The sequence below is a fragment of the Schistocerca americana genome, chromosome 3 (genome assembly GCF_021461395.2).
Source record: "Schistocerca americana isolate TAMUIC-IGC-003095 chromosome 3, iqSchAmer2.1, whole genome shotgun sequence".
Classification (NCBI taxonomy): Eukaryota; Metazoa; Arthropoda; class Insecta; order Orthoptera; family Acrididae; genus Schistocerca; species Schistocerca americana.
The window spans coordinates 166,019,755-166,031,320 of NC_060121.1; positions in this window are offsets into that span (position 1 = coordinate 166,019,755).

The following is an 11,566-nucleotide window of genomic DNA, read 5'->3' on the forward strand; positions in this document are numbered from 1 at the left end:
AGGGAGGAGAAGAATAGGAAGATGATGAAACACAGTTAAGGGAATATAAAGGAAAAGACGATTGCGTAGCTAATGGAGATAGAAGAAGAGGAAGAAGAGAAAGGTGCAAGATAGGAGACACTAGCTTTGCCATTTGACAGAGGGGAGGATTGGCCTTACACATTAATTTCGTGGAACTCGTTATGAAGATGATAGAAGGAAATGCTTCAACTTCTTCTTAAAAGCAACAGGGGACTGACTTTTGTGCAAAGTAACGAGCAGTTTGTTCCAGAGGCGGACAGAAGTAACATTGCCAATGTTTTTGTTTTGTCAGTGTGCACAGCCAGGATACCAAATAACAGTGACCTCGTGTTTTGATTATGATGGCATGAAAGGTACTTAATCTCTGAAGCAAGGTACTGGGGCGCTTGCGCGACGAGGAGTCGGTGAAGTAGACAGAGTGTGGTACTCACGCAATTCGTCCGCCCGCAGCCACCCTAGCTGGGATTATGGAGCAATAACATGATCATATCGGCGAATGTTGCAGGTGTAACGCACACAGGCATTCAAGGTTAGTTCTAACCGCCTTTTGTTTTCACTACTCATGCCTTGTTAAAATACATCACAATAGTGGAGTTTCGGTGGAAAGAGTGCTTGCACGTGATAGCGTTTCACGTCCTATGGAAATACGTTGCGAAATGTTTTGAGAGCATAGAGGTAAGTGTACATCTTCTGGCACACTGTGACTGTATTCTCTGCCCAGTTGAGATGCTCATCCAAAGTTACACCCAAGGTCTTAACTATTTTCTGATATGGTACTGGAATAGCGTCGAGCAGAATAGGACGCAGCCGTTCGCAGAAATGAGAACTTATTAATTTCTGATGAGATATCAAGATTACTTGTGTCTTTTTTGCATTTAGTTTAAGCCCCAGGTTTTTCGCTCATGTCACCACTGAAGACAGATCATAATTCATCTGAGCGATTGCAGTGTTCATATCTTCAGGTCTGATGCTTAGGTAAAGCTGGAAGTCGTTGGTATGGTAATCATATTTACAAGAGGACAGAACCGACGAAATATCATTGACATATAAGGAAAACAAAAGTGGTCCTAAGACTGATCCTTATGGCACTCCTGAGTAGACCTATTTCCAGGAAGATTTTTCGTTTACATTTTGTTGTGGTCATCAGTCTACTGACTGGTTTGATGCGGCCCGCCACGAATTCCTTTTTCTGTGCTAACCTCCTCATCTCAGAGTAGCACTTGCAACCTACATCCTCAATTATTTGCTTGACGTATTCAAAAGTCGGTACACATAGTACTTGGTAATCTGCCTACGGCTGTATTCAGTAGGATAGCGTCTTCCAGTACTACCAACAGACAGGACTACTTCTTATGTTGCATCATTGTAAAACTATGTCTGCTTTACTTTATCTACAGTTGGAATTGTAAACAATATTGTGACAAAGCGTCTCACATTAATAACCGATGTAGACACTGCTGTCTACTATGTGATATGTACGATTGAAATTGTTATGGTACCATTAACGTAGCCTGTTCTTGATATTACGAACATTGGGCTCTAGCTTTCTGTACAATTTCAGATTTCAAGATGGTCATTAAACTGTTCGAAACTAGTAATCGTTGTATCCTCCCTTGTGATAATGGCAATAATTTTTTCCTAGAGAACTATCTATACAATAGAATGTGTACTACGCAATCTACACGGGTCTATTGCAGGCAACGTTATAAATGTATCCCAGGGGGAATTGTGAGTATTCGGAAATATGATAGAGATAGTTATTCGAAGAAAAAACTCTATTGAACATTGGCTCTAAAATGCACCCCTTAAGAGCTACGAGCACTTGTTCAGCAGCAGAGATGTGTTTTACTGTAGCGAATATGAACAATTGTTCATAGCTCTTAAGGCATGCACTGCAGAGCCGTGTTTACCGAAAACTTGTCTCTTGCTTTGATCCATACTATCACCTCTCAAAATATGGAAGCTGTAGAACTGATTGATTTACAGTATCGAAAAGTGGTCGTTCCTCTAAAGGTATGAATTTTAGAGTTCATGTTTCCTAGACTTATTACTTTAAATGATAGTTACTGTCAGATCCCTGAATATTGACCATTTCTCCTGGGACACCTTGGTCTGCTGCCTTCAGCAGAGATCCTAGTCATACTGATCAACTGCATTCCATATGTATGTTTTTCAAAACGCTCGGCAACGGTACCCTTCGTCTATTGCTTTGCATGCTTTTTAGGCGAGAAGGTAAATTATCAGCTACAGATGCAAACAGAACTTATGATGATGATGATGATGTTTGGTTTGTGGGGCGCTCAACTGCGCGGTTATCAGCTCCTGTACAAATTCCCAACCTTTGCTCAGTCCAATCTCGCCACTTTCATGAATAATGATGAGGACAACACAAACACTAAGTCCTCTCAAGGCAGGTGAAAAATCTTTGACCCCGCAGGTAATCGAAACCGGGACCCCGTGCTCGGGAAGCAAGAACGCGACCACGAGACCACGAGCTGCGGACGCAAACACAACTGGCGGCGCAACATTTAATGTATGGCGTGATCAATAGGCGTCTTTAAATTCCGGTTTTTTTAGTAGAAAAGTGAAGACCAACAGATTGAGTCAAGCAAGTACACTGCACGTAACTTGCCTACAAGGTAGGATACAAGTTCTTAAAACCAGGTGAGGACCTTACCACGGGTTAAGGTGACTGTAGAATTATTATCAATGTTCATTTAGTCACGGTACTACTTCATTGCACAAAGTAAACTATACCTGTCCTTCGACATAAAAGTTTTCTGGGCGTGGTACCTCGCCATATTGTATAAAAGTACTGCTGGAGAAAAACCAACGTTTCGGCCACGGTTGCAGCGGCTTTCTTCTGGGTCTGGATCTCGTACCCAGAAAACTTTTATGTCGACTGACTCTGGCCGCAGAAGCCTACCCAAATAAATACCTATCCTTTTCTCCAACTATTTTAAGTGAGATGTCATTATAAATGTTATGTAGAAGAGTCACTTATTTCCAGGAACACCGCACAGATAATCCTTAAACACAAAAAGGAAGTTTTTCACGATCTAAAGAAACATTGTTCCATCGCTTTACTTCCTGTTATATACAAAGTCATCAATAAAGTATTGCCAAATGGTATCTGCATAACCCATAGAACAAGTTGGATTCCGCAGCGGAGATTACGAAATTGACTATGTACACACACTCTGCGTGAAGTTCTTAGATGAGCCAGTGGCACTGAAATGCTACTAGGCATAACTTTTATAGATTTTTAAAAAGTTTCTAACTCTGGTGGTGGTGGTGGTTAGTGTTTAACGTCCCGTCGACAATGAGGTCATTAGAGACGGAGCGCACGCTCGGGTTAGGGAAGGATTGGGAAGGAAATCGGCCGTGCCCTTTCAAAGGAACCATCCCGGCATTTGCCTGAAACGATTTAGGGAAATCACGGAAAACCTAAATCAGGATGGCTGGAGACGGGATTGAACCGTCGACCTCCCGGATGCGAGTCCAGTGTACTAGTTTCTAACTCTGTTAACCAAACTGCAGTTATACAGACAGTGACTGAGCAAGGTGTGGAAACAAAATACATGAACATATTGTGTAACGTTCATGATAGCTCGAAGGCTTCTGTCAGCGTGAGGAAATACACGAGGGAATTTCCCATTTGAAGAACAGTAAGTCACGGTGATCCTATAGCACTGAAACTATTTATAGCACCCTTTGATGTGGCTGTGTTCAAATTCAATCAGAAAGAAAGGGGAATTAGAAAATATTGTGAAATAGTAACTTGAGATCCTCAGACGATGTACGCAGTGACGCTAGCCAAACGTATCACGTAATTGTAATCTTCTACAAATCATTTATTAGATAGTTTAGAGAAAGTGGATATTAAGACAAATAAGTAGAAAAAGCACACAAATACTACCCACAAATAGTGCAAGACAAAAATCTTCGAACAATAGTTAACTAATGTACAAGAAAACGTCAAACCCTTAAATTGTTCGTTGAATCAAATTAGGGTAGAGGGTTTACGGAAGAACAGCAATAATTTTGAAATTTGATTTGTCAACAAACTTAAAAATGATTGTATTCGAATATGGTGTTCTTCGCGTACTAAGAAGAACAATGGAACTTGTATTTTAAAGGAGTTTTTCAAAAGTAAACTGCAAAAACCTCACTCAGCTGTGGAAAGGTCACTCCTAGGTATCACTAAGAAAGATCGTAAAAGGAAATATAAGAGCAATAAAAGGAATTCTGGATGTATTGGAAAAGATAATAGCTCCAGAAAGGGAACGGGTATTAAGATAAATATTTCCAAAACATATACACTGTCTGAAGAAAAATTAGTCTACCTGGAAAGACGACGCCAATTTTGATCCGATGACGCCAAAAAATGGCTCTGAGCACTATGGGACTTAACATCTACGGCCATCAGTCCCCTAGAACTTAAACTACTTAAACCTAAATAACCTAAGGACATCACACACATCCATGCCCGAGGCAGGATTCGAACCTGCGACCGTAGCGGTCGCGCGGTTCCAGACTGAAGCGCCTAGAACCGCTCGGCCACTTCGGCCCCGATGACGCCATATGCCACCTGGAGGACAGAGGGTATACTGATAATGATTTCAACGTCACCGAACACCACATAGCGTAGTGGCTCAGCTACCAGAGCGCCATCTGTATCAACATTTAATAGGGAATGCTCACAGCCAGAAGCCAAACGTGAGAGACAAGCAGGAAACCATGCCACGGAGACGAATACGTGCACCCTATAGCCAACTGAGGAAGTTTGGAAAGGTTTCAGATTGTGGCCTTATGAGTCGCGGATGGTCCTTACGGAGAACCGCCACACAAATTGGACGTTCTGTGTCATTTGTGGAAAACTTATGCATATACACTCCTGGAAATGGAAAAAAGAACACATTGACACCGGTGTGTCAGACCCACCATACTTGCTCCGGACACTGCGAGAGGGCTGTACAAGCAATGATCACACGCACGGCACAGCGGACACACCAGGAACCGCGGTGTTGGCCGTCGAATGGCGCTAGCTGCGCAGCACTTGTGCACCGCCGCCGTCAGTGTCAGCCAGTTTGCCGTGGCATACGGAGCTCCATCGCAGTCTTTAACACTGGTAGCATGCCGCGACAGCGTGGACGTGAACCGTATGTGCAGTTGACGGACTTTGAGCGAGGGCGTATAGTGGGCATGCGGGAGGCCGGGTGGACGTACCGCCGAATTGCTCAACACGTGGGGCGTGAGGTCTCCACAGTACATCGATGTTGTCGCCAGTGGTCGTCTTCAGCGATGAGAGTCGCTTCTGCCTTGGTGCCAATGATGGTCGTATGCGTGTTTGGCGCCGTGCAGGTGAGCGCCACAATCAGGACTGCATACGACCGAGGCACACAGGGCCAACACCCGGCATCATGGTGTGGGGAGCGATCTCCTACACTGGCCGTACACCACTGGTGATCGTCAAGGGGACACTGAATAGTGCACGGTACATCCAAACCGTCATCGAACCCATCGTTCTACCATTCCTAGACCGGCAAGGGAACTTGCTGTTCCAACAGGATAACGCACGTCCGCATGTATCCCGTTCCACCCAACGTGCTCTAGAAGGTGTAAGTCAACTACCCTGGTCAGCAAGATCTCCGGATCTGTCCTCCATTGAGCATGTTTGGGACTGGATGAAGCGTCGTCTCACGCGGTCTGCACGTCCAGCACGAACGCTGGTCCAACTGAGGCGCCAGGTGGGAATGGCATGGCAAGCCGTTCCATAGGACTACATCCAGCATCTCTACGATCGTCTCCATGGGAGAATAGCAGCCTGCATTGCTGCAAAAGGTGGATATACACTGTACTAGTGCCGACATTGTGCATGATCTGTTGCCCGTGTCTATGTGCCTGTGGTTCTGTCAGTGTGATCATGTGATGTATCTGACCCCAGGAATGTGTCAATAAAGTTTCCCCTTCCTGGGACAATGAATTCACGGTGTTCTTATTTCAATTTCCAGGAGTGTATTAGGTGTCAAAATTACACACCATGTTGGACATCGACAACAGGTGAGGACGTCCTGGGTCGGTGAGCCACGAAGCTCGTAGCAATCGGACAGCTCCACACACGCTCCAACACCGCGCAGGGACCGGCAGCGAACCCAGCTGCCTGCACCGCGCGGAGATATCCTCCGTGTTCCGCACCAACCGACTGACTGCCCGCTGGGCCCTCCGCGACTGCTGCTCCGCCGCGACTGCACTGTTGGTGCGTCTCCCTCCCACTTCGAGACACACGACGGCGGAAATACTGGTTCGGACCCAACCATGCAGAAGAGACACGCCCTCTGGCTAGACGAAATCCCTGCGCCAGGGAGGACCGGCCCAAGTTCCTCACGATGGTAATTGAAGGGGCCCAGAAGCGCTCAGAGAACCAGTTACACGTCGCCCGGTAAGACGACCGACCTCTCGGAGCCAGTATACCGATAACATCTAAAATAACTTGTCAAAGGAAATCACGCCAACTACATACAACCTGACAAAAACTTACACGAAGACCTGAACGATACCAAGGAGTAACTAACCACACACGAGGGCAAATCGGGAGTCGATGCACACACACACACACACACACACACCGATTCATGAACGTTCGGCGAGCCAAAACGCGTCTTACTGTAGGACGAACGACCAACGATCCACCATGACCGCGGCCCGGCTCAAATGATGCGTGGCGGCAGTGGTTCGGCGAGCCATGTCGACGCAGGCCTCACTGCTGCTCCAACCTGACTGCACTAGTGCTGCATTGCAACTCCCCTACTGGCAGGTCCGGACTGCGCTCCAGACGCGTTCCAACTGACTGGCAGACCCGAACTCGGGACCCGAACTCTCTCACGACAGACAACGACCGGGAAGTGATAGCAGTCGAACAAAGATACTACTAGAGCGGATATATCGATAGGCGCTGCTAGCGCCGGTCACTGACAGGCAAAGCGGAAACTCAGTGACAGTAATAATTGAAACTAACGTAGTGGGGTGGAAGTGCGTTAAAAACAGGGTGCAAAATACATGATGGCGAGAACACGAACCACGTACGGCTCAGAAATATTACTCAGAAAAATACCACAGCTTAATTTTTCAGACAGCGCAAAGAGGTGGTTTGAAAGCTAATTAAAAGACTGACAGCAAAGTGTTTTCTCTGTAAGTGGGGTACCCGTGGTCTAGGGGTAGCGTCTTTGATTCATAATCAAAACGGCTTCGGTCCCGGGTTCGATCTCTGCCACTGCCTAAATTTTGATAAATAATCAGCATTGGCGGCCGAAGACTTCCGGCATAAGAAGACAGCCTCATTCTGCTAATGGCCTTGTCAAAGAGGGCGGAGGAGCGGATAGAGGTTCAGGCCACCCTCTTGTCCTAGGGGTGGGAAATTGCCCCTAAAGGCGGAAGAATCACCAATGATCAACGACATGAGGATGCAGAAGGCAATGGAAACCACTGCATTAAAGACACGTAACGTGTATCCCCAGGATATGTGACCTGTAATTGAAGAAGTGTCATGATGATCTCTCCATTGGCAAAAAGATTCCGGAATAGTCCCCCATTCGGATCTCCGGGAGGGGCCTGCCAAGGGGGAGGTTACCAAGAGAAAAAGATAGAATAATCAACGAAAGGATAACGTTCTACGAGTCGGGGCGTGGAATGTCAGAAGCTTGCACGTGGTAGGGAAACTAGAAAATCTGAAAAGGGAAATGCAAAGGCACAATCTAGATATAGTAGGAAACACTGAAGTGAAGTGGAAGGAAGACAAGGATTTCTGGTCAGATGAGTATCGGGTAATATCAACAGCAGCAGAAAATGTTATAACAGGTGTACGATTCGTTATGAACAGGAAGGTAGGGCAGAGGGTGTGTTACTCTGAACAGTTCAGTGACCGGGTTGTTCTAATCAGAATCGACACCAGACCAACACCGACAACGATAGTTTAGGTATACATGCCGACGTCGCAAGCTGAAGACTAACAGATAGAGAAAGTGTATGAGGATATTGAAAAGGTAATGCAGTATCTAAAGGGGGACGAAAATCTAATAGTCATGGGCGACTGGAATGCAGTTGTAGGGGAAGGAGTAGAAGAAAAGGTTACAGGAGAATATGGGTTTGGGACAAGGAATGAAAGAGGAGAAAGACTAATTGAGATCTGTAACAAGTTTCAGCAAGTAATAGCGAATACCCTGTTCAAGAATCACAAGAGGGGGAGGTATACTTGGAAAAGGCCGGGAGATACGGGAAGATTTCAATTACATTACATCATGGTCAGACAGAGATTCCGAAATCAGATACTGGATTGTAAGGCGTACCCAGGAGCAGATATAGACTCAGATCACAATATAGTAGTGATGAGGAGCAGGCTGAAGTTCAAGACATTAGTCAGGAAGAATCAATACGCAAAGAAGTGGGATACGGAAGTTCTAAGGAATGACGAAATATGTTTGAAGTTCTCTAACGCTATAGATACAGCAATAAGGAATAGCGCAGTAGGCAGTACAGTTGAAGAGGAATGGACATCTCTAAAAAAGGGCCATCACAGAAGTTGGGAAGGAAAACATAGGTACAAAGAAGGTAGCTGCGAAGAAACCATGGGTAACAGAAGAAATACTTCAGTTGATTGATGAAAGGAGGAAGTACAAACATGTTCCGGGAAAATCAGGAATACAGGAATACAAGTCGCTGAGGAATGAAATAAATAGGAAGTGCAGGGAAGCTAAGACGAAATGGCTGCATGAAAAATGTGAAGACATCGAAAAAGATAAGATTGTCGGAAGGACAGACTCAGCATACAGGAAAGTCAAAACAACCTTTAGTGACATTAAAAGCAACGGTGGTAACATTAAGAGTGCAACGGGAATTCCACTGTTAAATGCAGAGGAGAGAGCAGATAGGTGGAAAGAATACATTGAAAGCCTCTATGAGGGTGAAGATTTGTCTGATGTGATAGAAGAAGAAACAGGAGTCGATTTAGAAGAGATATGGGATCCAGTATTAGAATCGGAATTTAAAAGAGCTTTGGAGGACTTACGGTCAAATAAGGCAGAAGGGATAGATAACATTCCATCAGAATTTCTAAAATCATTGGGGAAAGTGGCAACAAAACGTCTATTCACGTTGGTGTGTAGACTATATGAGTCTGGCGACATACCATCTGACTTTCGGAAAACCATCATCCACACAATTCTGAAGACGGCAAGAGCTGACAAGTGCGAGAATTATCACACAATCAGCTTAACAGCTCATGCATCGAAGCTGCTTACAAGAATAATATACAGAAGAATGGAAAAGAAAATTGACAATGCGCTAGGTGACGATCAGTTTTACTTTAGGAAAAGTAAAGGGACGAGAGAGGCAATTCTGACGTTACGGCTAATAATGGAAGCAAGGCTAAAGAAAAATCAAGACACTTTCGTAGGATTTGTCGACCTGGAAAAAGCGTTCGACAATATAAAATAGTGCAAGCTGTTCGAGATTCTGAAAAAAGTAGGGGTAAGCTATAGGGAGAGACGGGTCATATACAATATGTACAACAACCAAGAGGGAATAACAAGAGTGGACGCTCAAGAACGAAGTGCTCGTATTAAGAAAGGTGTAAGACAAGGCTATAGCCTTTCGCCCCTACTCTTCAATCTGTACATCGAGGAAAATATGATGGAAATAAAAGAAAGGTTTAGGAGCTGAATTAAAATACAAGGTGAAAGGATATAAATGATACGATTCGCTGATGACATTGCTATCCTGAGTGAAAGTGAAGAAAAATTAAATGATCTGCTGGACGGAATGAACAGTCTAATGAGTACACAGTATGGTTTGAGAGTAAATCGGAGAAGGACGAAGGTAATGAGAAGTAGTAGAAATGAGAACAGCGAGAAACCTAACATCAGGATTGATGGTCACGAAGTCAATGAAGTTAAGGAATTCTGCTACCTAGGCATTAAAATAACCAATGACGGACGGAGCAAGGAGGACATCAAAAGCAGACTGGCTATGGCAAAAAAGGCATTTCTGGCCAAGAGAAGTCTACTAATATCAAATACCGGCCTTAACTTGAGGAAGAAATTTTTGAGGATGTACGTCTGGAGTACAGCATTGTATGGTAGTGAAACATGGACTGTGGGAAAACCGGAACAGAAGAGAATCGAAGCATTTGAGATGTGGTGCTATAGACGAATGTTGAAAATTAGGTGGACTGATAAGGTAAGAAATGAGGAGGTTCTATGCATAATCGGAGAGGAAAGGAATATGTGGAAAACACTGATAAGGAGAAGGGACAGGATGATAGGACATCTGCTAAGACATGAGGGAATGACTTCCATGGTACTAGAGGGAGCTGTAGAGGGCAAAAACTGTAGAGGAAGACAGAGATTGGAATACGTCAAGCAAATAATTGAGGACGTAGGTTGCAAGTGCTACTCTGAGATGAAGAGGTTAGCACAGGAAAGGAATCCGTGGCGGGCCGCATCAAACCAGTCAGTAGACTGATGACCACAACAAATAGGTCTACTCAGGAGTGCCATAAGGATCAGTCGTAGGACCACTTTTGTTTTCCTTATGTGTCAATGATATTTCGTCGGTTCTGTCCTCTTGTAAATATGATTACCATACCAACGACTTCTTATATCGGAAGTCTTCGGCCGCCAATGCTGATTATTTATCAAAATTTAGGCAGTGGCGGGGATCGAATCCGTGACCGAAGACGTTTTTGATTAGGAATCAAAGACGCTACCCCTAGACAACGGGTACCCCTCCCCTAGAGCTTAGAACTACTTAAACCTAACTAACACATCTATGCCCGATGCAGGTGTCGAACCTGCGACCGTAGAGGTCGCGCGGTTCCATTGTAACTACAGAAAAGTTTGCTACCCCTCTTCAGAAACCACGAGTTAGGCTGGTGGAACCACAGATACCCCTCTATTGTTTTTGTGCCTATGGTAAACTACCTAGGCAAAGTCTACGGCTGTGGATGGGGTGAGGGTCGGGGAGATCTCTGTACCTTATCCTAAATGACCTTCCTGGCGTATGTAAAAATCGCCGCATGATGTATGACAGATGATTTCGTTAATACCATACTGGCTAAACTAGATGCGTTTTTGTGTGCCTCTCCGGCTTCTTTTGTCTAATGAGCTATTGATGACAGGCTAATACACACTCCTGTGCTGCGAAATAGACGTGTTATTTGAATAAAGTGCTTTTGGATATTGTGTCAGTTCGTTTTGAAACTATAACCGCTGTTGACTGCTAAACTGCTGGGATATAGTCTTCTCTATATTGTACCCTGCTTCGGCTCTCAGATGGACACTTCAGAATGCTTGAGGAGGGGGCTGTACGGAAGATTATTGTCTGTGATACTCTAGTAGATGATAGACAGGAAACAGCGAATCCTCAGCCTGTACTTAGGGGTAGCCTTTTCCTATAGCGAAACGTCCATGGCGAAACTCTCTTGTGGTCCTTTCTTTATGTTGGTGTTTATGCTAACACCGTCTAGCATAAGTCAGACGAGCTCAGTGCA